This window comes from Schistocerca americana, unplaced genomic scaffold (genome assembly GCF_021461395.2).
Source record: "Schistocerca americana isolate TAMUIC-IGC-003095 unplaced genomic scaffold, iqSchAmer2.1 HiC_scaffold_103, whole genome shotgun sequence".
Taxonomy (NCBI): Eukaryota; Metazoa; Arthropoda; class Insecta; order Orthoptera; family Acrididae; genus Schistocerca; species Schistocerca americana.
The window spans coordinates 225538-245796 of NW_025725080.1; the positions used below are offsets into that span (position 1 = coordinate 225538).

Genomic DNA, 20259 nt, shown 5'->3' on the forward strand with positions numbered 1-20259 from the left:
CTATATGGCAGCGCTGAGTAGCAGTGTGTGGAAACGAAAGACAGGGACGGACGTAAAGCAATCAGTACGAATAAGAAAGTATGCAGAGCCTCTGGTAGCTCAGTTGGTAGAGCGGTGGACTGTAGTGGAGGATTCACAGTTATCCATAGGTCGCTGGTTCAAATCCGGCCCAGAGGACTGTTTTTCTAATCTCAGGAGCAAAGAGGCTCCAGAGCATGCCCACTCGGTCAGAACCTCCCTATGTTTTAAACCTGTTTTAAAGGAAATTCATTTGCTCAGCTTCTAGTAGCTAGTTGATAATCATGGGATTCTTAGCCTTCGTAGGATAATGATATTTCTTCGAATTATAGTAAAATTGCTTGCTCTTACAGGCATTACTCGTTTAATGTGCTATATAGGTCACATAGTCGCACCAATATTCAGCCGTTTCATAGACATCTCGTTTTTAATACAAACGTAGAAACTACACCCCTGAGCCTATCGCTGCTACTTCCTCGGCGAGAAACGCTTATTACAGAAAATTTAGACTAAACGAAGGTTCCACCGAGATTCGAACTCGGATCGCTGGATTCAGAGTCCAGAGTGCTAACCGTTACACCATGGAACCAGACAGGAGAATGGGACTCGTAAATACACTTAGCAGTGTTCTGACGTACTTCAGACACTTCCTACTTGCATTTTTTAACCTAATTGACACGATCGAGCATTATAAAACTTAATCTGGGCAATGTTTGCACTTGCAGCCGATGACTGCATTTCCTGTGCGTCTATATGGCAGCGCTGAGTAGCAGTGTGTGGAAACGAAAGACAGGGACGGACGTAAAGCAATCAGTACGAATAAGAAAGTATGCAGAGCCTCTGGTAGCTCAGTTGGTAGAGCGGTGGACTGTAGTGGAGGATTCACAGTTATCCATAGGTCGCTGGTTCAAATCCGGCCCAGAGGACTGTTTTTCTAATCTCAGGAGCAAAGAGGCTCCAGAGCATGCCCACTCGGTCAGAACCTCCCTATGTTTTAAACCTGTTTTAAAGGAAATTCATTTGCTCAGCTTCTAGTAGCTAGTTGATAATCATGGGATTCTTAGCCTTCGTAGGATAATGATATTTCTTCGAATTATAGTAAAATTGCTTGCTCTTACAGGCATTACTCGTTTAATGTGCTATATAGGTCACATAGTCGCACCAATATTCAGCCGTTTCATAGACATCTCGTTTTTAATACAAACGTAGAAACTACACCCCTGAGCCTATCGCTGCTACTTCCTCGGCGAGAAACGCTTATTACAGAAAATTTAGACTAAACGAAGGTTCCACCGAGATTCGAACTCGGATCGCTGGATTCAGAGTCCAGAGTGCTAACCGTTACACCATGGAACCAGACAGGAGAATGGGACTCGTAAATACACTTAGCAGTGTTCTGACGTACTTCAGACACTTCCTACTTGCATTTTTTAACCTAATTGACACGATCGAGCATTATAAAACTTAATCTGGGCAATGTTTGCACTTGCAGCCGATGACTGCATTTCCTGTGCGTCTATATGGCAGCGCTGAGTAGCAGTGTGTGGAAACGAAAGACAGGGACGGACGTAAAGCAATCAGTACGAATAAGAAAGTATGCAGAGCCTCTGGTAGCTCAGTTGGTAGAGCGGTGGACTGTAGTGGAGGATTCACAGTTATCCATAGGTCGCTGGTTCAAATCCGGCCCAGAGGACTGTTTTTCTAATCTCAGGAGCAAAGAGGCTCCAGAGCATGCCCACTCGGTCAGAACCTCCCTATGTTTTAAACCTGTTTTAAAGGAAATTCATTTGCTCAGCTTCTAGTAGCTAGTTGATAATCATGGGATTCTTAGCCTTCGTAGGATAATGATATTTCTTCGAATTATAGTAAAATTGCTTGCTCTTACAGGCATTACTCGTTTAATGTGCTATATAGGTCACATAGTCGCACCAATATTCAGCCGTTTCATAGACATCTCGTTTTTAATACAAACGTAGAAACTACACCCCTGAGCCTATCGCTGCTACTTCCTCGGCGAGAAACGCTTATTACAGAAAATTTAGACTAAACGAAGGTTCCACCGAGATTCGAACTCGGATCGCTGGATTCAGAGTCCAGAGTGCTAACCGTTACACCATGGAACCAGACAGGAGAATGGGACTCGTAAATACACTTAGCAGTGTTCTGACGTACTTCAGACACTTCCTACTTGCATTTTTTAACCTAATTGACACGATCGAGCATTATAAAACTTAATCTGGGCAATGTTTGCACTTGCAGCCGATGACTGCATTTCCTGTGCGTCTATATGGCAGCGCTGAGTAGCAGTGTGTGGAAACGAAAGACAGGGACGGACGTAAAGCAATCAGTACGAATAAGAAAGTATGCAGAGCCTCTGGTAGCTCAGTTGGTAGAGCGGTGGACTGTAGTGGAGGATTCACAGTTATCCATAGGTCGCTGGTTCAAATCCGGCCCAGAGGACTGTTTTTCTAATCTCAGGAGCAAAGAGGCTCCAGAGCATGCCCACTCGGTCAGAACCTCCCTATGTTTTAAACCTGTTTTAAAGGAAATTCATTTGCTCAGCTTCTAGTAGCTAGTTGATAATCATGGGATTCTTAGCCTTCGTAGGATAATGATATTTCTTCGAATTATAGTAAAATTGCTTGCTCTTACAGGCATTACTCGTTTAATGTGCTATATAGGTCACATAGTCGCACCAATATTCAGCCGTTTCATAGACATCTCGTTTTTAATACAAACGTAGAAACTACACCCCTGAGCCTATCGCTGCTACTTCCTCGGCGAGAAACGCTTATTACAGAAAATTTAGACTAAACGAAGGTTCCACCGAGATTCGAACTCGGATCGCTGGATTCAGAGTCCAGAGTGCTAACCGTTACACCATGGAACCAGACAGGAGAATGGGACTCGTAAATACACTTAGCAGTGTTCTGACGTACTTCAGACACTTCCTACTTGCATTTTTTAACCTAATTGACACGATCGAGCAATATAAAACTTAATCTGGGCAATGTTTGCACTTGCAGCCGATGACTGCATTTCCTGTGCGTCTATATGGCAGCGCTGAGTAGCAGTGTGTGGAAACGAAAGACAGGGACGGACGTAAAGCAATCAGTACGAATAAGAAAGTATGCAGAGCCTCTGGTAGCTCAGTTGGTAGAGCGGTGGACTGTAGTGGAGGCTTCACTGTTATCCATAGGTCGCTGGTTCAAATCCGGCCCAGAGGACTGTTTTTCTAATCTCAGGAGCAAAGAGGCTCCAGAGCATGCCCACTCGGTCAGAACCTCCCTATGTTTTAAACCTGTTTTAAAGGAAATTCATTTGCTCAGCTTCTAGTAGCTAGTTGATAATCATGGGATTCTTAGCCTTCGTAGGATAATGATATTTCTTCGAATTATAGTAAAATTGCTTGCTCTTACAGGCATTACTCGTTTAATGTGCTATATAGGTCACATAGTCGCACCAATATTCAGCCGTTTCATAGACATCTCGTTTTTAATACAAACGTAGAAACTACACCCCTGAGCCTATCGCTGCTACTTCCTCGGCGAGAAACGCTTATTACAGAAAATTTAGACTAAACGAAGGTTCCACCGAGATTCGAACTCGGATCGCTGGATTCAGAGTCCAGAGTGCTAACCGTTACACCATGGAACCAGACAGGAGAATGGGACTCGTAAATACACTTAGCAGTGTTCTGACGTACTTCAGACACTTCCTACTTGCATTTTTTAACCTAATTGACACGATCGAGCATTATAAAACTTAATCTGGGCAATGTTTGCACTTGCAGCCGATGACTGCATTTCCTGTGCGTCTATATGGCAGCGCTGAGTAGCAGTGTGTGGAAACGAAAGACAGGGACGGACGTAAAGCAATCAGTACGAATAAGAAAGTATGCAGAGCCTCTGGTAGCTCAGTTGGTAGAGCGGTGGACTGTAGTGGAGGATTCACAGTTATCCATAGGTCGCTGGTTCAAATCCGGCCCAGAGGACTGTTTTTCTAATCTCAGGAGCAAAGAGGCTCCAGAGCATGCCCACTCGGTCAGAACCTCCCTATGTTTTAAACCTGTTTTAAAGGAAATTCATTTGCTCAGCTTCTAGTAGCTAGTTGATAATCATGGGATTCTTAGCCTTCGTAGGATAATGATATTTCTTCGAATTATAGTAAAATTGCTTGCTCTTACAGGCATTACTCGTTTAATGTGCTATATAGGTCACATAGTCGCACCAATATTCAGCCGTTTCATAGACATCTCGTTTTTAATACAAACGTAGAAACTACACCCCTGAGCCTATCGCTGCTACTTCCTCGGCGAGAAACGCTTATTACAGAAAATTTAGACTAAACGAAGGTTCCACCGAGATTCGAACTCGGATCGCTGGATTCAGAGTCCAGAGTGCTAACCGTTACACCATGGAACCAGACAGGAGAATGGGACTCGTAAATACACTTAGCAGTGTTCTGACGTACTTCAGACACTTCCTACTTGCATTTTTTAACCTAATTGACACGATCGAGCATTATAAAACTTAATCTGGGCAATGTTTGCACTTGCAGCCGATGACTGCATTTCCTGTGCGTCTATATGGCAGCGCTGAGTAGCAGTGTGTGGAAACGAAAGACAGGGACGGACGTAAAGCAATCAGTACGAATAAGAAAGTATGCAGAGCCTCTGGTAGCTCAGTTGGTAGAGCGGTGGACTGTAGTGGAGGATTCACAGTTATCCATAGGTCGCTGGTTCAAATCCGGCCCAGAGGACTGTTTTTCTAATCTCAGGAGCAAAGAGGCTCCAGAGCATGCCCACTCGGTCAGAACCTCCCTATGTTTTAAACCTGTTTTAAAGGAAATTCATTTGCTCAGCTTCTAGTAGCTAGTTGATAATCATGGGATTCTTAGCCTTCGTAGGATAATGATATTTCTTCGAATTATAGTAAAATTGCTTGCTCTTACAGGCATTACTCGTTTAATGTGCTATATAGGTCACATAGTCGCACCAATATTCAGCCGTTTCATAGACATCTCGTTTTTAATACAAACGTAGAAACTACACCCCTGAGCCTATCGCTGCTACTTCCTCGGCGAGAAACGCTTATTACAGAAAATTTAGACTAAACGAAGGTTCCACCGAGATTCGAACTCGGATCGCTGGATTCAGAGTCCAGAGTGCTAACCGTTACACCATGGAACCAGACAGGAGAATGGGACTCGTAAATACACTTAGCAGTGTTCTGACGTACTTCAGACACTTCCTACTTGCATTTTTTAACCTAATTGACACGATCGAGCATTATAAAACTTAATCTGGGCAATGTTTGCACTTGCAGCCGATGACTGCATTTCCTGTGCGTCTATATGGCAGCGCTGAGTAGCAGTGTGTGGAAACGAAAGACAGGGACGGACGTAAAGCAATCAGTACGAATAAGAAAGTATGCAGAGCCTCTGGTAGCTCAGTTGGTAGAGCGGTGGACTGTAGTGGAGGCTTCACTGTTATCCATAGGTCGCTGGTTCAAATCCGGCCCAGAGGACTGTTTTTCTAATCTCAGGAGCAAAGAGGCTCCAGAGCATGCCCACTCGGTCAGAACCTCCCTATGTTTTAAACCTGTTTTAAAGGAAATTCATTTGCTCAGCTTCTAGTAGCTAGTTGATAATCATGGGATTCTTAGCCTTCGTAGGATAATGATATTTCTTCGAATTATAGTAAAATTGCTTGCTCTTACAGGCATTACTCGTTTAATGTGCTATATAGGTCACATAGTCGCACCAATATTCAGCCGTTTCATAGACATCTCGTTTTTAATACAAACGTAGAAACTACACCCCTGAGCCTATCGCTGCTACTTCCTCGGCGAGAAACGCTTATTACAGAAAATTTAGACTAAACGAAGGTTCCACCGAGATTCGAACTCGGATCGCTGGATTCAGAGTCCAGAGTGCTAACCGTTACACCATGGAACCAGACAGGAGAATGGGACTCGTAAATACACTTAGCAGTGTTCTGACGTACTTCAGACACTTCCTACTTGCATTTTTTAACCTAATTGACACGATCGAGCATTATAAAACTTAATCTGGGCAATGTTTGCACTTGCAGCCGATGACTGCATTTCCTGTGCGTCTATATGGCAGCGCTGAGTAGCAGTGTGTGGAAACGAAAGACAGGGACGGACGTAAAGCAATCAGTACGAATAAGAAAGTATGCAGAGCCTCTGGTAGCTCAGTTGGTAGAGCGGTGGACTGTAGTGGAGGATTCACAGTTATCCATAGGTCGCTGGTTCAAATCCGGCCCAGAGGACTGTTTTTCTAATCTCAGGAGCAAAGAGGCTCCAGAGCATGCCCACTCGGTCAGAACCTCCCTATGTTTTAAACCTGTTTTAAAGGAAATTCATTTGCTCAGCTTCTAGTAGCTAGTTGATAATCATGGGATTCTTAGCCTTCGTAGGATAATGATATTTCTTCGAATTATAGTAAAATTGCTTGCTCTTACAGGCATTACTCGTTTAATGTGCTATATAGGTCACATAGTCGCACCAATATTCAGCCGTTTCATAGACATCTCGTTTTTAATACAAACGTAGAAACTACACCCCTGAGCCTATCGCTGCTACTTCCTCGGCGAGAAACGCTTATTACAGAAAATTTAGACTAAACGAAGGTTCCACCGAGATTCGAACTCGGATCGCTGGATTCAGAGTCCAGAGTGCTAACCGTTACACCATGGAACCAGACAGGAGAATGGGACTCGTAAATACACTTAGCAGTGTTCTGACGTACTTCAGACACTTCCTACTTGCATTTTTTAACCTAATTGACACGATCGAGCATTATAAAACTTAATCTGGGCAATGTTTGCACTTGCAGCCGATGACTGCATTTCCTGTGCGTCTATATGGCAGCGCTGAGTAGCAGTGTGTGGAAACGAAAGACAGGGACGGACGTAAAGCAATCAGTACGAATAAGAAAGTATGCAGAGCCTCTGGTAGCTCAGTTGGTAGAGCGGTGGACTGTAGTGGAGGATTCACAGTTATCCATAGGTCGCTGGTTCAAATCCGGCCCAGAGGACTGTTTTTCTAATCTCAGGAGCAAAGAGGCTCCAGAGCATGCCCACTCGGTCAGAACCTCCCTATGTTTTAAACCTGTTTTAAAGGAAATTCATTTGCTCAGCTTCTAGTAGCTAGTTGATAATCATGGGATTCTTAGCCTTCGTAGGATAATGATATTTCTTCGAATTATAGTAAAATTGCTTGCTCTTACAGGCATTACTCGTTTAATGTGCTATATAGGTCACATAGTCGCACCAATATTCAGCCGTTTCATAGACATCTCGTTTTTAATACAAACGTAGAAACTACACCCCTGAGCCTATCGCTGCTACTTCCTCGGCGAGAAACGCTTATTACAGAAAATTTAGACTAAACGAAGGTTCCACCGAGATTCGAACTCGGATCGCTGGATTCAGAGTCCAGAGTGCTAACCGTTACACCATGGAACCAGACAGGAGAATGGGACTCGTAAATACACTTAGCAGTGTTCTGACGTACTTCAGACACTTCCTACTTGCATTTTTTAACCTAATTGACACGATCGAGCATTATAAAACTTAATCTGGGCAATGTTTGCACTTGCAGCCGATGACTGCATTTCCTGTGCGTCTATATGGCAGCGCTGAGTAGCAGTGTGTGGAAACGAAAGACAGGGACGGACGTAAAGCAATCAGTACGAATAAGAAAGTATGCAGAGCCTCTGGTAGCTCAGTCAGTCGCGCTTGCGACACCGTGCTGGTCGGACGTATCAGTGCTCCGCTCCGCCGCGTGTTCACAAGGCGTGTTTTCCACTCATATTTCTGTGTGCTAGTGTTGTGTTATTCTGCAGTTTATATCGTTTTCCATTTGTATTTTTGTTGCGGTCTTATTGTAGCGGGTTAACCGCTCGCTATCTGCTGCAATGTCCAGGTTATTTCCGCGAAAGTGTACCCTGCGTTTTGATTTTGACAAGTCCACCCGATCTGTGCAACCGAGTTCACTGGAGATACATGACTGGATCGTTGATGTTATTGGGATTACATCTGACCAAGTGCACACCGCCTATTATGATACCGAGCAGTATTGTTTCTTTGTTAAATTACTGAATCCTGTATTACTGGAGAAGATCATGACGAAGCACGGAGGAAGTGCTATTTTCCGACACCGGGACGACTCTGTAAGTACTGTGCTCATTTCCAATGCCGATGTAGACTACACGAACGTGCGTATTTTTAACTTACCCCCTGAAGTAGAAAATTGTTATTTAAAGGAGGTACTGTCCAAATTCGGTGACGTTAAACAGATTCGACATGAACGGTGGTCAAGTCAACATAGGTTGCAATGTTACAGTGGCGTTCGATCTGTAGAAATGCATGTCAAACAGAATATTCCATCCCATATACTTGTTTGTGACTATAAGGCTCACGTTACTTACATTGGCCAAACACCGACCTGTCATATCTGTAATGAGAGTGGTCACTTGCGTCAAGACTGCCCCAGGCGCATGTTTGTGTTGAAGAATTCCCTCCAGCAGCGTAAAAGGCTTACTTTGGCGGATGTAGTGGCAGCCAAGCCGATGACAGAGATTGGGCTCCCTAATTCTGAAATGCCTTCGGAACAGCAACAGGAAATTCGCTCTGAGGAGTTTCCGGTTCTGGTTCGGAGAGAAAAAGGTGCGTTGCCCCCTGCCAAACTCGATGCCGCGACCAATAAGAGGCGCAGAACTTGTGACAGCAGTGGCTCTGATAACGACACCTCTAGTGCGCATGAGACCGCGAAAAAGGACGATCAGGAATCCGGCTCGGAAGCGAAAGCTCCCATCGGTGAGGCTCTTGTGGACGCTTCTCCTCCCACAATTTCAAGTGCCGATACTTCCGTGGAAGTTAAGCAGTTACCGCTGGCTAGTGCCTTAGAACTTCCGCTACAGCCAACTCAGGCCGACCAACCTGTACGTGTGGCTCACATTCCTGCAGGAAGTACACACACAGCGGCCTGTGATGGTGGTATACAAACATCTCTGAGCGCAAACGGTACACATCACGTGGCAGCCGCTTCGGTTCAGGACTCACAACAAGGGGAATGTCAACAACTCCAGGAAATAATACAAACACAGCTGTCCGGGTCTGTCGGTGACAACAAACAGCTGCGGGCAGAGAATGTTGCCAAACAGGCTGATAGTGCGAGTGATAGTTCAGCTGCTCGCTCGCCGGCGGTGTCGCCGCGTGCCATCCCTTCGCGGGATGTGCCGGGAGAGCAGCTTGACATCACCCACGACCCTCCTACGCCGCCAGCTGCAGAGGTGCTCCACAGTGTCCGCCCCAGGATCCGAGTGCAACCTAATGTAAATGCTGTGCGTAAAAAGAGTAAGAACAAAGACGCACGAATACAACTCAGTGACGTCACAGACACGAATTTCCCGGCCACAAATATGGAATGGCATGAAGATGTTGCCCTTTAAAGATATTTGCTCCTTCCGCCTCTTCCACGTACTGTCATAATGTCGCAGGCCTATACGATCACGACATTAAATATTAATAACATCCGGTCGGAGGTGAAACTGAGTGCCTTAAAACAATATCTCTATGAGTCGGGAACAGATATCGCTCTTTTGCAGGAGGTGGCCATGCCACACTTAACTCTTCCTGGTTTTGTTGCTATTACAAATTTTTCCCCCGACTCGAACGTGGGGACTGCCATCTTACTTCGGGAAGGCATTCCCGCCACTCAGGTTGACAAGTTAGATTCCGGTAGAGGTGTGGGTGTCACCGTTTTTGGCGTCACCATCATTAACTTGTACGCGCCTTCTGGCAGTACCTATAGGGCGGAAAGAGCAAACTTTTTTAAGGAACAAATCATCTATTTGTTACGCAAAAATCCCGAACGTGTTATCATTGGAGGTGATTTTAATTGTGTTTTATCCCAGAAAGATCAGTCCCCGAATTTTAATTATTCGCCTGAATTAAAGCGTCTCGTGACCGACCTCAAACTGAAAGACGCGTGGGAAATTAGGTACCCGACCTTGGTACGATTCACACACATCGTCGCGAATTCCTGCAGCAGAATTGACAGGATTTATGTTTCCGACGTTTTAGAGAATGTCTTGTTACAAATTGAAACAATTCCCTCCAGCTTCTCTGATCACAGTGGTGTCGTTGCGTGCCTGAATTTGCTGCCCCAACCAACGCGTTGGTATAAAAATCAATGGAACTTGAACGTCTCCTTATTAACGGATGCTGACCTAGAGGCGGCGGTGCGACGCGCTTGGGAGCAGTGCTTGCGCACTACCGCAAACTTTCGTAGCACCATAGCGTGGTGGACTCAGCATGCAAAACCCAAACTGCGAAAAGTTGTTATATTCTTCGGTATTGAAAGAGCAGCCGCGATAAAGAGGACGATGGAGTTCTACTACACTATCTTACGCGACCTCTGTGATAGAGCCGACGCCGCGCACACCAGAATAGACGACATTCGAAAAATAAAGGCGAAATTAATCAATCTTAAGAGGATGCAACTGGAAGGTCTTAAGATCAAATCTAAAGTGAAGTCGGTCAGGGACGATGAAACAGCCGCTCTATACCACCTTGTCAAACATGCTAAGAACAGAAGGAGGACTTTTATTGCGGCCCTGAAACTCGGTGATGGCACGACTGTCGACACCCAGCGAGAGATTATCAAGGCACTACACGACTATTTTGTTGACACCTACACGTCAGCGGCTACTCATGACGGCTGCTATGACGAACTGTTTAGTGCCATTTCCTCTACTATAACTAGAGAAGACAATGACACAATTTCATTAGAATTTAGTAATAAAGATGTTTTGGAGATTGTCTGCCACTCGCCGATCAGGAAGTCCCCTGGTCCTGACGGATTACCCATTGAATTTTACAGGAGGTATTGGCACATCATCGGGGACAAAATCACCCAATTAGTGAACGAAGTTTTTCAAGGGAAGCCTATACCACTTGCCTTTAAGGAATGCACAATTGTGCTTATCCCTAAAGGCAGGGGTACCAAAAATATCGCCAACTTCCGCCCCATTTCATTGTTAAACTCCGATTATAAAATAGTCGCCCGTGCAATCAACACGCGAATGATGCCCCTCACTGCTAAATTCATTGGACGTCAGCAGACATGTGCCTTCGGGAGAACTGTATTGCAAACGGCAGCTTTTTACCGGGATATCATTGCGTTAACGAACGCCAGTAACGTGAAGTGTGGGCTGATCTTTCTGGACTTTTTTAAAGCCTTTGACCTCGTCGCTCACGAGTACCTCCTTGAAACCATGAAAAGATTCGGTTTCTTGCAGAACGCGATTGACATGATCACAAACATGGCACTGGGGATCAACGCAAGGCTTTCTGTCAACTCGCAACTAACCCAACCGATTCAAATCAACAGAGGGATTCCACAAGGCAGCCCCTTGTCCATGTTACTTTTTGTTCTTTCACTCGAACCTCTGTTACTCCAACTGCAGGCGAAACTCACAGGGCTAACACTTTCAGGAGAAAAAACTGTCGTAGGCGCCTATGCCGACGATGTGGGTGTGGTTGTCCGCAATGAGAATGATGTCACCACTATAGCGGCTCACCTCCAGCGATACTGTTTGGCGTCGGGGGCTAAATTGAATGACAAGAAAAGTAAATTTCTTAACCTCTGTGGCCTCCAGCATTTGCGAGTTGGCTACGCTCAGGAAGTCAGCGTCCACAAGGCTCTCGGCATCATATTGACGGCGTCCTCTTTACAGATGGCGGCGGCAAACTGGAGGGAAATAGTGCGTAAACTTAACGGTGCTCTCATTGACAATTCCCACAGAAGCCTCAATCAATTTGATCGGATTCATCTGGTCAACTCCTGTATTTTATCCAAAGCCTTCTACACGGCGCAGCTCCTGCCACTGCCTGCAGTCATTGCTAAGCACATTATGTCGAAGGTGACCAATTTTATTTGGAGAGGGGAAATTTTTCGCGTGTCTGCCAAAACTGCGACACTCCACCCCCAGAATGGAGGGATGGGATTAGTAGATATCAAGGTGAAAGCGATGGCTCTCTATGTTACAAGGACGACCGCTATAATTAACAATGATCCTTCCGGCATTACAGCGCAATTATTCACTGCCGTCAGGCCGCAAAGTCTTGACCCACCGCTGAATATTCAGCCCATCAGTTATCGGCTAAAACATATCAGAGATTATTACCTTTCACGGAGCTACATCAGTAAAGAGGTCATAAACTCTCAACGTTTAACTGCACAAGCCATAATAGCGGACTGGAGACAACACGAAGGAACGAATCCTTTGGCAACGAAGCTCGGTGGCATGAACTGGGATATTGTATGGCGCAATGTCAGTTCCCGTGTCCTCAGTTCCGATGCTCGCACTGCCTGGTACAAAGCCATCAATGATGTGGTTAGCACGAACGAGAGGTTACATAAAATCGGGCTCAGTGACACCCCTCTCTGTCGTCGCTGCCAACTGACGGATACAGTTATCCACCGTTACACCTGCGGGGACCGTCTCCAGAACTGGGTTTGGCTTCGACAACAAATAGCTCTTATTACCAGGACTACAACCGCCAATGTTTCGTCAGCACTACTGTCTCGTCCTGATGTGCATTTTTATCCGCAGACGAAAAACAATGCAGTTTTGTGGTTGCTGGGTACCTATTCCAGCTACGTCTTTAATAATTTTGGCGGTGACAATTATTTGGAATTCAAGATGTTTATGGATATCGAATTCGCCAAAACATGTCCGTACCCGAATCATGGGAAACTCTTCGGCAATATGCTTAAAATAGCGTTTCATCGCATGGGTATCGGATAGGTCAACTGAGTGTGAAGGGGTGAGGCCGGGCCGCGGGACACCAGTGGTGCCGCGAAGAGGCCCCACTGCTTCTGTGTCGCGTCCGGACTCCCCCTCACACTGCGGCCTTCACTGACTCGCTGGACACTGGCTACAGGAACTTTCATTGAGTGAGATACGAAGCTGTGTTTATGTTACGTTTATTCTTCGAGCAGCACTTCTACTATGCCCAAGGGCGAAGTCTTTTCGTTGTCTTTTTCACCATTCCAATTTATTTTCATAGAAGGTTACGGGTTTCGTTTAAAAAAAAAAAAAAAAAAAAAAAACAAAAAAAAAAAAACAAAAAAAAAAAAAAAAAAAAATGGTGGCTCAATTTGGTTGGCGCACAGTCCTTATAAGGCAGTAGCCGTGAGCAATGCCGGGGTTGTGAATTCGAGCCTCACATGGGGCATACTTTTACCAATTGTTCCTTTTTTTATGTGCTCTCGTTGTGTCTTTAAATTTGCTTTTTTTTTTTACTGCTGTGTGGAAATGACCGAGGTGGTCAATCGGCGTTTTCAGTTTCAAGTTGGTTGATGTGGTGCATTCCAGGTACGGCTTTCCATGACGCACGGGTCGAATTACTTTAAATTTGAAGTTAAGGTTCTTGTTTTTACTAGTTTTTCTAGGGGTGTTTTTTCTTTTTTCTCTTTTCCCTTTTTTTTCCCCCGTATGTGTGCTGTTCGTTAAAAAAAAAAAAAAAAAAAAAGTTGGTAGAGCGGTGGACTGTAGTGGAGGATTCACAGTTATCCATAGGTCGCTGGTTCAAATCCGGCCCAGAGGACTGTTTTTCTAATCTCAGGAGCAAAGAGGCTCCAGAGCATGCCCACTCGGTCAGAACCTCCCTATGTTTTAAACCTGTTTTAAAGGAAATTCATTTGCTCAGCTTCTAGTAGCTAGTTGATAATCATGGGATTCTTAGCCTTCGTAGGATAATGATATTTCTTCGAATTATAGTAAAATTGCTTGCTCTTACAGGCATTACTCGTTTAATGTGCTATATAGGTCACATAGTCGCACCAATATTCAGCCGTTTCATAGACATCTCGTTTTTAATACAAACGTAGAAACTACACCCCTGAGCCTATCGCTGCTACTTCCTCGGCGAGAAACGCTTATTACAGAAAATTTAGACTAAACGAAGGTTCCACCGAGATTCGAACTCGGATCGCTGGATTCAGAGTCCAGAGTGCTAACCGTTACACCATGGAACCAGACAGGAGAATGGGACTCGTAAATACACTTAGCAGTGTTCTGACGTACTTCAGACACTTCCTACTTGCATTTTTTAACCTAATTGACACGATCGAGCATTATAAAACTTAATCTGGGCAATGTTTGCACTTGCAGCCGATGACTGCATTTCCTGTGCGTCTATATGGCAGCGCTGAGTAGCAGTGTGTGGAAACGAAAGACAGGGACGGACGTAAAGCAATCAGTACGAATAAGAAAGTATGCAGAGCCTCTGGTAGCTCAGTTGGTAGAGCGGTGGACTGTAGTGGAGGATTCACAGTTATCCATAGGTCGCTGGTTCAAATCCGGCCCAGAGGACTGTTTTTCTAATCTCAGGAGCAAAGAGGCTCCAGAGCATGCCCACTCGGTCAGAACCTCCCTATGTTTTAAACCTGTTTTAAAGGAAATTCATTTGCTCAGCTTCTAGTAGCTAGTTGATAATCATGGGATTCTTAGCCTTCGTAGGATAATGATATTTCTTCGAATTATAGTAAAATTGCTTGCTCTTACAGGCATTACTCGTTTAATGTGCTATATAGGTCACATAGTCGCACCAATATTCAGCCGTTTCATAGACATCTCGTTTTTAATACAAACGTAGAAACTACACCCCTGAGCCTATCGCTGCTACTTCCTCGGCGAGAAACGCTTATTACAGAAAATTTAGACTAAACGAAGGTTCCACCGAGATTCGAACTCGGATCGCTGGATTCAGAGTCCAGAGTGCTAACCGTTACACCATGGAACCAGACAGGAGAATGGGACTCGTAAATACACTTAGCAGTGTTCTGACGTACTTCAGACACTTCCTACTTGCATTTTTTAACCTAATTGACACGATCGAGCATTATAAAACTTAATCTGGGCAATGTTTGCACTTGCAGCCGATGACTGCATTTCCTGTGCGTCTATATGGCAGCGCTGAGTAGCAGTGTGTGGAAACGAAAGACAGGGACGGACGTAAAGCAATCAGTACGAATAAGAAAGTATGCAGAGCCTCTGGTAGCTCAGTTGGTAGAGCGGTGGACTGTAGTGGAGGATTCACAGTTATCCATAGGTCGCTGGTTCAAATCCGGCCCAGAGGACTGTTTTTCTAATCTCAGGAGCAAAGAGGCTCCAGAGCATGCCCACTCGGTCAGAACCTCCCTATGTTTTAAACCTGTTTTAAAGGAAATTCATTTGCTCAGCTTCTAGTAGCTAGTTGATAATCATGGGATTCTTAGCCTTCGTAGGATAATGATATTTCTTCGAATTATAGTAAAATTGCTTGATCTTACAGGCATTACTCGTTTAATGTGCTATATAGGTCACATAGTCGCACCAATATTCAGCCGTTTCATAGACATCTCGTTTTTAATACAAACGTAGAAACTACACCCCTGAGCCTATCGCTGCTACTTCCTCGGCGAGAAACGCTTATTACAGAAAATTTAGACTAAACGAAGGTTCCACCGAGATTCGAACTCGGATCGCTGGATTCAGAGTCCAGAGTGCTAACCGTTACACCATGGAACCAGACAGGAGAATGGGACTCGTAAATACACTTAGCAGTGTTCTGACGTACTTCAGACACTTCCTACTTGCATTTTTTAACCTAATTGACACGATCGAGCATTATAAAACTTAATCTGGGCAATGTTTGCACTTGCAGCCGATGACTGCATTTCCTGTGCGTCTATATGGCAGCGCTGAGTAGCAGTGTGTGGAAACGAAAGACAGGGACGGACGTAAAGCAATCAGTACGAATAAAAAAGTATGCAGAGCCTCTGGTAGCTCAGTTGGTAGAGCGGTGGACTGTAGTGGAGGATTCACAGTTATCCATAGGTCGCTGGTTCAAATCCGGCCCAGAGGACTGTTTTTCTAATCTCAGGAGCAAAGAGGCTCCAGAGCATGCCCACTCGGTCAGAACCTCCCTATGTTTTAAACCTGTTTTAAAGGAAATTCATTTGCTCAGCTTCTAGTAGCTAGTTGATAATCATGGGATTCTTAGCCTTCGTAGGATAATGATATTTCTTCGAATTATAGTAAAATTGCTTGCTCTTACAGGCATTACTCGTTTAATGTGCTATATAGGTCACATAGTCGCACCAATATTCAGCCGTTTCATAGACATCTCGTTTTTAATACAAACGTAGAAACTACACCCCTGAGCCTATCGCTGCTACTTCCTCGGCGAGAAACGCTTATTACAGAAAATTTAGACTAAACGAAGGTTCCACCGAGATTCGAACTCGGATCGCTGGATTCAGAGTCCAGAGTGCTAACCGTTACACCATGGAACCAGACAGGAGAATGGGACTCGCAAATACACTTAGCAGTGTTCTGACGTACTTCAGACACTTCCTACTTGCATTTTTTAACCTAATTGACACGATCGAGCATTATAAAACTTAATCTGGGCAATGTTTGCACTTGCAGCCGATGACTGCATTTCCTGTGCGTCTATATGGCAGCGCTGAGTAGCAGTGTGTGGAAACGAAAGACAGGGACGGACGTAAAGCAATCAGTACGAATAAGAAAGTATGCAGAGCCTCTGGTAGCTCAGTTGGTAGAGCGGTGGACTGTAGTGGAGGATTCACAGTTATCCATAGGTCGCTGGTTCAAATCCGGCCCAGAGGACTGTTTTTCTAATCTCAGGAGCAAAGAGGCTCCAGAGCATGCCCACTCGGTCAGAACCTCCCTATGTTTTAAACCTGTTTTAAAGGAAATTCATTTGCTCAGCTTCTAGTAGCTAGTTGATAATCATGGGATTCTTAGCCTTCGTAGGATAATGATATTTCTTCGAATTATAGTAAAATTGCTTGCTCTTACAGGCATTACTCGTTTAATGTGCTATATAGGTCACATAGTCGCACCAATATTCAGCCGTTTCATAGACATCTCGTTTTTAATACAAACGTAGAAACTACACCCCTGAGCCTATCGCTGCTACTTCCTCGGCGAGAAACGCTTATTACAGAAAATTTAGACTAAACGAAGGTTCCACCGAGATTCGAACTCGGATCGCTGGATTCAGAGTCCAGAGTGCTAACCGTTACACCATGGAACCAGACAGGAGAATGGGACTCGTAAATACACTTAGCAGTGTTCTGACGTACTTCAGACACTTCCTACTTGCATTTTTTAACCTAATTGACACGATCGAGCATTATAAAACTTAATCTGGGCAATGTTTGCACTTGCAGCCGATGACTGCATTTCCTGTGCGTCTATATGGCAGCGCTGAGTAGCAGTGTGTGGAAACGAAAGACAGGGACGGACGTAAAGCAATCAGTACGAATAAGAAAGTATGCAGAGCCTCTGGTAGCTCAGTTGGTAGAGCGGTGGACTGTAGTGGAGGATTCACAGTTATCCATAGGTCGCTGGTTCAAATCCGGCCCAGAGGACTGTTTTTCTAATCTCAGGAGCAAAGAGGCTCCAGAGCATGCCCACTCGGTCAGAACCTCCCTATGTTTTAAACCTGTTTTAAAGGAAATTCATTTGCTCAGCTTCTAGTAGCTAGTTGATAATCATGGGATTCTTAGCCTTCGTAGGATAATGATATTTCTTCGAATTATAGTAAAATTGCTTGCTCTTACAGGCATTACTCGTTTAATGTGCTATATAGGTCACATAGTCGCACCAATATTCAGCCGTTTCATAGACATCTCGTTTTTAATACAAACGTAGAAACTACACCCCTGAGCCTATCGCTGCTACTTCCTCGGCGAGAAACGCTTATTACAGAAAATTTAGACTAAACGAAGGTTCCACCGAGATTCGAACTCGGATCGCTGGATTCAGAGTCCAGAGTGCTAACCGTTACACAATGGAACCAGACAGGAGAATGGGACTCGTAAATACACTTAGCAGTGTTCTGACGTACTTCAGACACTTCCTACTTGCATTTTTTAACCTAATTGACACGATCGAGCATTATAAAACTTAATCTGGGAATGTTTGCACTTGCAGCCGATGACTGCATTTCCTGTGCGTCTATATGGCAGCGCTGAGTAGCAGTGTGTGGAAACGAAAGACGGACGTAAAGCAATCAGTACGAATAAGAAAGTATGCAGAGCCTCTGGTAGCTCAGTTGGTAGAGCGGTGGACTGTAGTGGAGGATTCACAGTTATCCATAGGTCGCTGGTTCAAATCCGGCCCAGAGGACTGTTTTTCTAATCTCAGGAGCAAAGAGACTCCAGAGCATGCCCACTCGGTCAGAACCTCCCTATGTTTTAAACCTGTTTTAAAGGAAATTCATTTGCTCAGCTTCTAGTAGCTAGTTGATAATCATGGGATTCTTAGCCTTCGTAGGATAATGATATTTCTTCGAATTATAGTAAAATTGCTTGCTCTTACAGGCATTACTCGTTTAATGTGCTATATAGGTCACATAGTCGCACCAATATTCAGCCGTTTCATAGACATCTCGTTTTTAATACAAACGTAGAAACTACACCCCTGAGCCTATCGCTGCTACTTCCTCGGCGAGAAACGCTTATTACAGAAAATTTAGACTAAACGAAGGTTCCACCGAGATTCGAACTCGGATCGCTGGATTCAGAGTCCAGAGTGCTAACCGTTACACCATGGAACCAGACAGGAGAATGGGACTCGTAAATACACTTAGCAGTGTTCTGACGTACTTCAGACACTTCCTACTTGCATTTTTTAACCTAATTGACACGATCGAGCATTATAAAACTTAATCTGGGCAATGTTTGCACTTGCAGCCGATGACTGCATTTCCTGTGCGTCTATATGGCAGCGCTGAGTAGCAGTGTGTGGAAACGAAAGACAGGGACGGACGTAAAGCAATCAGTACGAATAAGAAAGTATGCAGAGCCTCTGGTAGCTCAGTTGGTAGAGCGGTGGACTGTAGTGGAGGATTCACAGTTATCCATAGGTCGCTGGTTCAAATCCGGCCCAGAGGACTGTTTTTCTAATCTCAGGAGCAAAGAGGCTCCAGAGCATGCCCACTCGGTCAGAACCTCCCTATGTTTTAAACCTGTTTTAAAGGAAATTCATTTGCTCAGCTTCTAGTAGCTAGTTGATAATCATGGGATTCTTAGCCTTCGTAGGATAATGATATTTCTTCGAATTATAGTAAAATTGCTTGCTCTCACAGGCATTGCTCGTTTAATGTGCTATATAGGTCACATAGTCGCACCAATATTCAGCCGTTTCATAAACGTCTCGTTTTTAATACAAACGTAGAAACTACACCCCTGAGCCTATCGCTGCTACTTCCTCGGCGAGAAACGCTTATTACAGAAAATTTAGACTAAACGAAGGTTCCACCGAGATTCGAACTCGGATCGCTGGATTCAGAGTCCAGAGTGCTAACCGTTACACCATGGAACCAGACAGGAGAATGGGACTCGTAAATACACTTAGCAGTGTTCTGACGTACTTCAGACACTTCCTACTTGCATTTTTTAACCTAATTGACACGATCGAGCATTATAAAACTTAATCTGGGCAATGTTTGCACTTGCAGCCGATGACTGCATTTCCTGTGCGTCTATATGGCAGCGCTGAGTAGCAGTGTGTGGAAACGAAAGACAGGGACGGACGTAAAGCAATCAGTACGAATAAGAAAGTATGCAGAGCCTCTGGTAGCTCAGTTGGTAGAGCGGTGGACTGTAGTGGAGGATTCACAGTTATCCATAGGTCGCTGGTTCAAATCCGGCCCAGAGGACTGTTTTTCTAATCTCAGGAGCAAAGAGGCTCCAGAGCATGCCCACTCGGTCAGAACCTCCCTATGTTTTAAACCTGTTTTAAAGGAAATTCATTTGCTCAGCTTCTAGTAGCTAGTTGATAATCATGGGATTCTTAGCCTTCGTAGGATAATGATATTTCTTCGAATTATAGTAAAATTGCTTGCTCTTACAGGCATTACTCGTTTAATGTGCTATATAGGTCACATAGTCGCACCAATATTCAGCCGTTTCATAGACATCTCGTTTTTAATACAAACGTAAAAACTACACCCCTGAGCCTATCGCTGCTACTTCCTCTTCGAGAAACGCTTATTACAGAAAATTTAGACTAAACGAAGGTTCCACCGAGATTCGAACTCGGATCGCTGGATTCAGAGTCCAGAGTGCTAACCGTTACACCATGGAACCAGACAGGAGAATGGGACTCGTAAATACACTTAGCAGT

General features: G+C 44.5%; 37 non-coding genes across 37 annotated transcripts; 18 read left to right on the forward strand and 19 right to left on the reverse strand.

The window, feature by feature from the left end:
* The first annotated feature begins 88 nt into the window (after positions 1-88).
* Trnay-gua lies at positions 89-177 on the forward strand. Its single transcript is given in 2 exon segments — positions 89-125; positions 142-177. It is a non-coding gene; the product is annotated as a tRNA-Tyr (tRNA).
* A 358-nt stretch (positions 178-535) lies between these two features.
* Trnaq-cug lies at positions 536-607 on the reverse strand. The gene has a single exon. It is a non-coding gene; the product is annotated as a tRNA-Gln (tRNA).
* A 248-nt stretch (positions 608-855) lies between these two features.
* On the forward strand, positions 856-944 carry Trnay-gua. Its single transcript is given in 2 exon segments — positions 856-892; positions 909-944. It is a non-coding gene; the product is annotated as a tRNA-Tyr (tRNA).
* A 358-nt stretch (positions 945-1302) lies between these two features.
* Positions 1303-1374, reverse strand: Trnaq-cug. Its single transcript has one exon. It is a non-coding gene; the product is annotated as a tRNA-Gln (tRNA).
* Positions 1375-1622: 248 nt separating this feature from the next.
* Positions 1623-1711, forward strand: Trnay-gua. Its single transcript is given in 2 exon segments — positions 1623-1659; positions 1676-1711. It is a non-coding gene; the product is annotated as a tRNA-Tyr (tRNA).
* A 358-nt stretch (positions 1712-2069) lies between these two features.
* On the reverse strand, positions 2070-2141 carry Trnaq-cug. Its single transcript has one exon. It is a non-coding gene; the product is annotated as a tRNA-Gln (tRNA).
* Positions 2142-2389: 248 nt separating this feature from the next.
* Trnay-gua lies at positions 2390-2478 on the forward strand. The gene is given in 2 exon segments: positions 2390-2426; positions 2443-2478. It is a non-coding gene; the product is annotated as a tRNA-Tyr (tRNA).
* Positions 2479-2836: 358 nt separating this feature from the next.
* Positions 2837-2908, reverse strand: Trnaq-cug. The gene has a single exon. It is a non-coding gene; the product is annotated as a tRNA-Gln (tRNA).
* Positions 2909-3156: 248 nt separating this feature from the next.
* On the forward strand, positions 3157-3245 carry Trnay-gua. Its single transcript is given in 2 exon segments — positions 3157-3193; positions 3210-3245. It is a non-coding gene; the product is annotated as a tRNA-Tyr (tRNA).
* Positions 3246-3603: 358 nt separating this feature from the next.
* Trnaq-cug lies at positions 3604-3675 on the reverse strand. Its single transcript has one exon. It is a non-coding gene; the product is annotated as a tRNA-Gln (tRNA).
* A 248-nt stretch (positions 3676-3923) lies between these two features.
* Trnay-gua lies at positions 3924-4012 on the forward strand. The gene is given in 2 exon segments: positions 3924-3960; positions 3977-4012. It is a non-coding gene; the product is annotated as a tRNA-Tyr (tRNA).
* A 358-nt stretch (positions 4013-4370) lies between these two features.
* Trnaq-cug lies at positions 4371-4442 on the reverse strand. The gene has a single exon. It is a non-coding gene; the product is annotated as a tRNA-Gln (tRNA).
* A 248-nt stretch (positions 4443-4690) lies between these two features.
* Positions 4691-4779, forward strand: Trnay-gua. The gene is given in 2 exon segments: positions 4691-4727; positions 4744-4779. It is a non-coding gene; the product is annotated as a tRNA-Tyr (tRNA).
* Positions 4780-5137: 358 nt separating this feature from the next.
* Positions 5138-5209, reverse strand: Trnaq-cug. Its single transcript has one exon. It is a non-coding gene; the product is annotated as a tRNA-Gln (tRNA).
* A 248-nt stretch (positions 5210-5457) lies between these two features.
* Trnay-gua lies at positions 5458-5546 on the forward strand. The gene is given in 2 exon segments: positions 5458-5494; positions 5511-5546. It is a non-coding gene; the product is annotated as a tRNA-Tyr (tRNA).
* Positions 5547-5904: 358 nt separating this feature from the next.
* Trnaq-cug lies at positions 5905-5976 on the reverse strand. The gene has a single exon. It is a non-coding gene; the product is annotated as a tRNA-Gln (tRNA).
* A 248-nt stretch (positions 5977-6224) lies between these two features.
* Positions 6225-6313, forward strand: Trnay-gua. The gene is given in 2 exon segments: positions 6225-6261; positions 6278-6313. It is a non-coding gene; the product is annotated as a tRNA-Tyr (tRNA).
* A 358-nt stretch (positions 6314-6671) lies between these two features.
* On the reverse strand, positions 6672-6743 carry Trnaq-cug. The gene has a single exon. It is a non-coding gene; the product is annotated as a tRNA-Gln (tRNA).
* A 248-nt stretch (positions 6744-6991) lies between these two features.
* Trnay-gua lies at positions 6992-7080 on the forward strand. The gene is given in 2 exon segments: positions 6992-7028; positions 7045-7080. It is a non-coding gene; the product is annotated as a tRNA-Tyr (tRNA).
* Positions 7081-7438: 358 nt separating this feature from the next.
* Positions 7439-7510, reverse strand: Trnaq-cug. The gene has a single exon. It is a non-coding gene; the product is annotated as a tRNA-Gln (tRNA).
* Positions 7511-14021: 6511 nt separating this feature from the next.
* Trnaq-cug lies at positions 14022-14093 on the reverse strand. Its single transcript has one exon. It is a non-coding gene; the product is annotated as a tRNA-Gln (tRNA).
* A 248-nt stretch (positions 14094-14341) lies between these two features.
* Positions 14342-14430, forward strand: Trnay-gua. Its single transcript is given in 2 exon segments — positions 14342-14378; positions 14395-14430. It is a non-coding gene; the product is annotated as a tRNA-Tyr (tRNA).
* Positions 14431-14788: 358 nt separating this feature from the next.
* Trnaq-cug lies at positions 14789-14860 on the reverse strand. The gene has a single exon. It is a non-coding gene; the product is annotated as a tRNA-Gln (tRNA).
* A 248-nt stretch (positions 14861-15108) lies between these two features.
* Positions 15109-15197, forward strand: Trnay-gua. The gene is given in 2 exon segments: positions 15109-15145; positions 15162-15197. It is a non-coding gene; the product is annotated as a tRNA-Tyr (tRNA).
* Positions 15198-15555: 358 nt separating this feature from the next.
* On the reverse strand, positions 15556-15627 carry Trnaq-cug. Its single transcript has one exon. It is a non-coding gene; the product is annotated as a tRNA-Gln (tRNA).
* Positions 15628-15875: 248 nt separating this feature from the next.
* Trnay-gua lies at positions 15876-15964 on the forward strand. The gene is given in 2 exon segments: positions 15876-15912; positions 15929-15964. It is a non-coding gene; the product is annotated as a tRNA-Tyr (tRNA).
* Positions 15965-16322: 358 nt separating this feature from the next.
* On the reverse strand, positions 16323-16394 carry Trnaq-cug. Its single transcript has one exon. It is a non-coding gene; the product is annotated as a tRNA-Gln (tRNA).
* Positions 16395-16642: 248 nt separating this feature from the next.
* On the forward strand, positions 16643-16731 carry Trnay-gua. The gene is given in 2 exon segments: positions 16643-16679; positions 16696-16731. It is a non-coding gene; the product is annotated as a tRNA-Tyr (tRNA).
* A 358-nt stretch (positions 16732-17089) lies between these two features.
* Trnaq-cug lies at positions 17090-17161 on the reverse strand. The gene has a single exon. It is a non-coding gene; the product is annotated as a tRNA-Gln (tRNA).
* Positions 17162-17409: 248 nt separating this feature from the next.
* Positions 17410-17498, forward strand: Trnay-gua. Its single transcript is given in 2 exon segments — positions 17410-17446; positions 17463-17498. It is a non-coding gene; the product is annotated as a tRNA-Tyr (tRNA).
* A 358-nt stretch (positions 17499-17856) lies between these two features.
* On the reverse strand, positions 17857-17928 carry Trnaq-cug. The gene has a single exon. It is a non-coding gene; the product is annotated as a tRNA-Gln (tRNA).
* Positions 17929-18169: 241 nt separating this feature from the next.
* Trnay-gua lies at positions 18170-18258 on the forward strand. The gene is given in 2 exon segments: positions 18170-18206; positions 18223-18258. It is a non-coding gene; the product is annotated as a tRNA-Tyr (tRNA).
* A 358-nt stretch (positions 18259-18616) lies between these two features.
* Trnaq-cug lies at positions 18617-18688 on the reverse strand. The gene has a single exon. It is a non-coding gene; the product is annotated as a tRNA-Gln (tRNA).
* Positions 18689-18936: 248 nt separating this feature from the next.
* On the forward strand, positions 18937-19025 carry Trnay-gua. Its single transcript is given in 2 exon segments — positions 18937-18973; positions 18990-19025. It is a non-coding gene; the product is annotated as a tRNA-Tyr (tRNA).
* A 358-nt stretch (positions 19026-19383) lies between these two features.
* Trnaq-cug lies at positions 19384-19455 on the reverse strand. The gene has a single exon. It is a non-coding gene; the product is annotated as a tRNA-Gln (tRNA).
* A 248-nt stretch (positions 19456-19703) lies between these two features.
* Positions 19704-19792, forward strand: Trnay-gua. Its single transcript is given in 2 exon segments — positions 19704-19740; positions 19757-19792. It is a non-coding gene; the product is annotated as a tRNA-Tyr (tRNA).
* A 358-nt stretch (positions 19793-20150) lies between these two features.
* Trnaq-cug lies at positions 20151-20222 on the reverse strand. Its single transcript has one exon. It is a non-coding gene; the product is annotated as a tRNA-Gln (tRNA).
* Between the last annotated feature and the right edge of the window lie 37 nt (positions 20223-20259).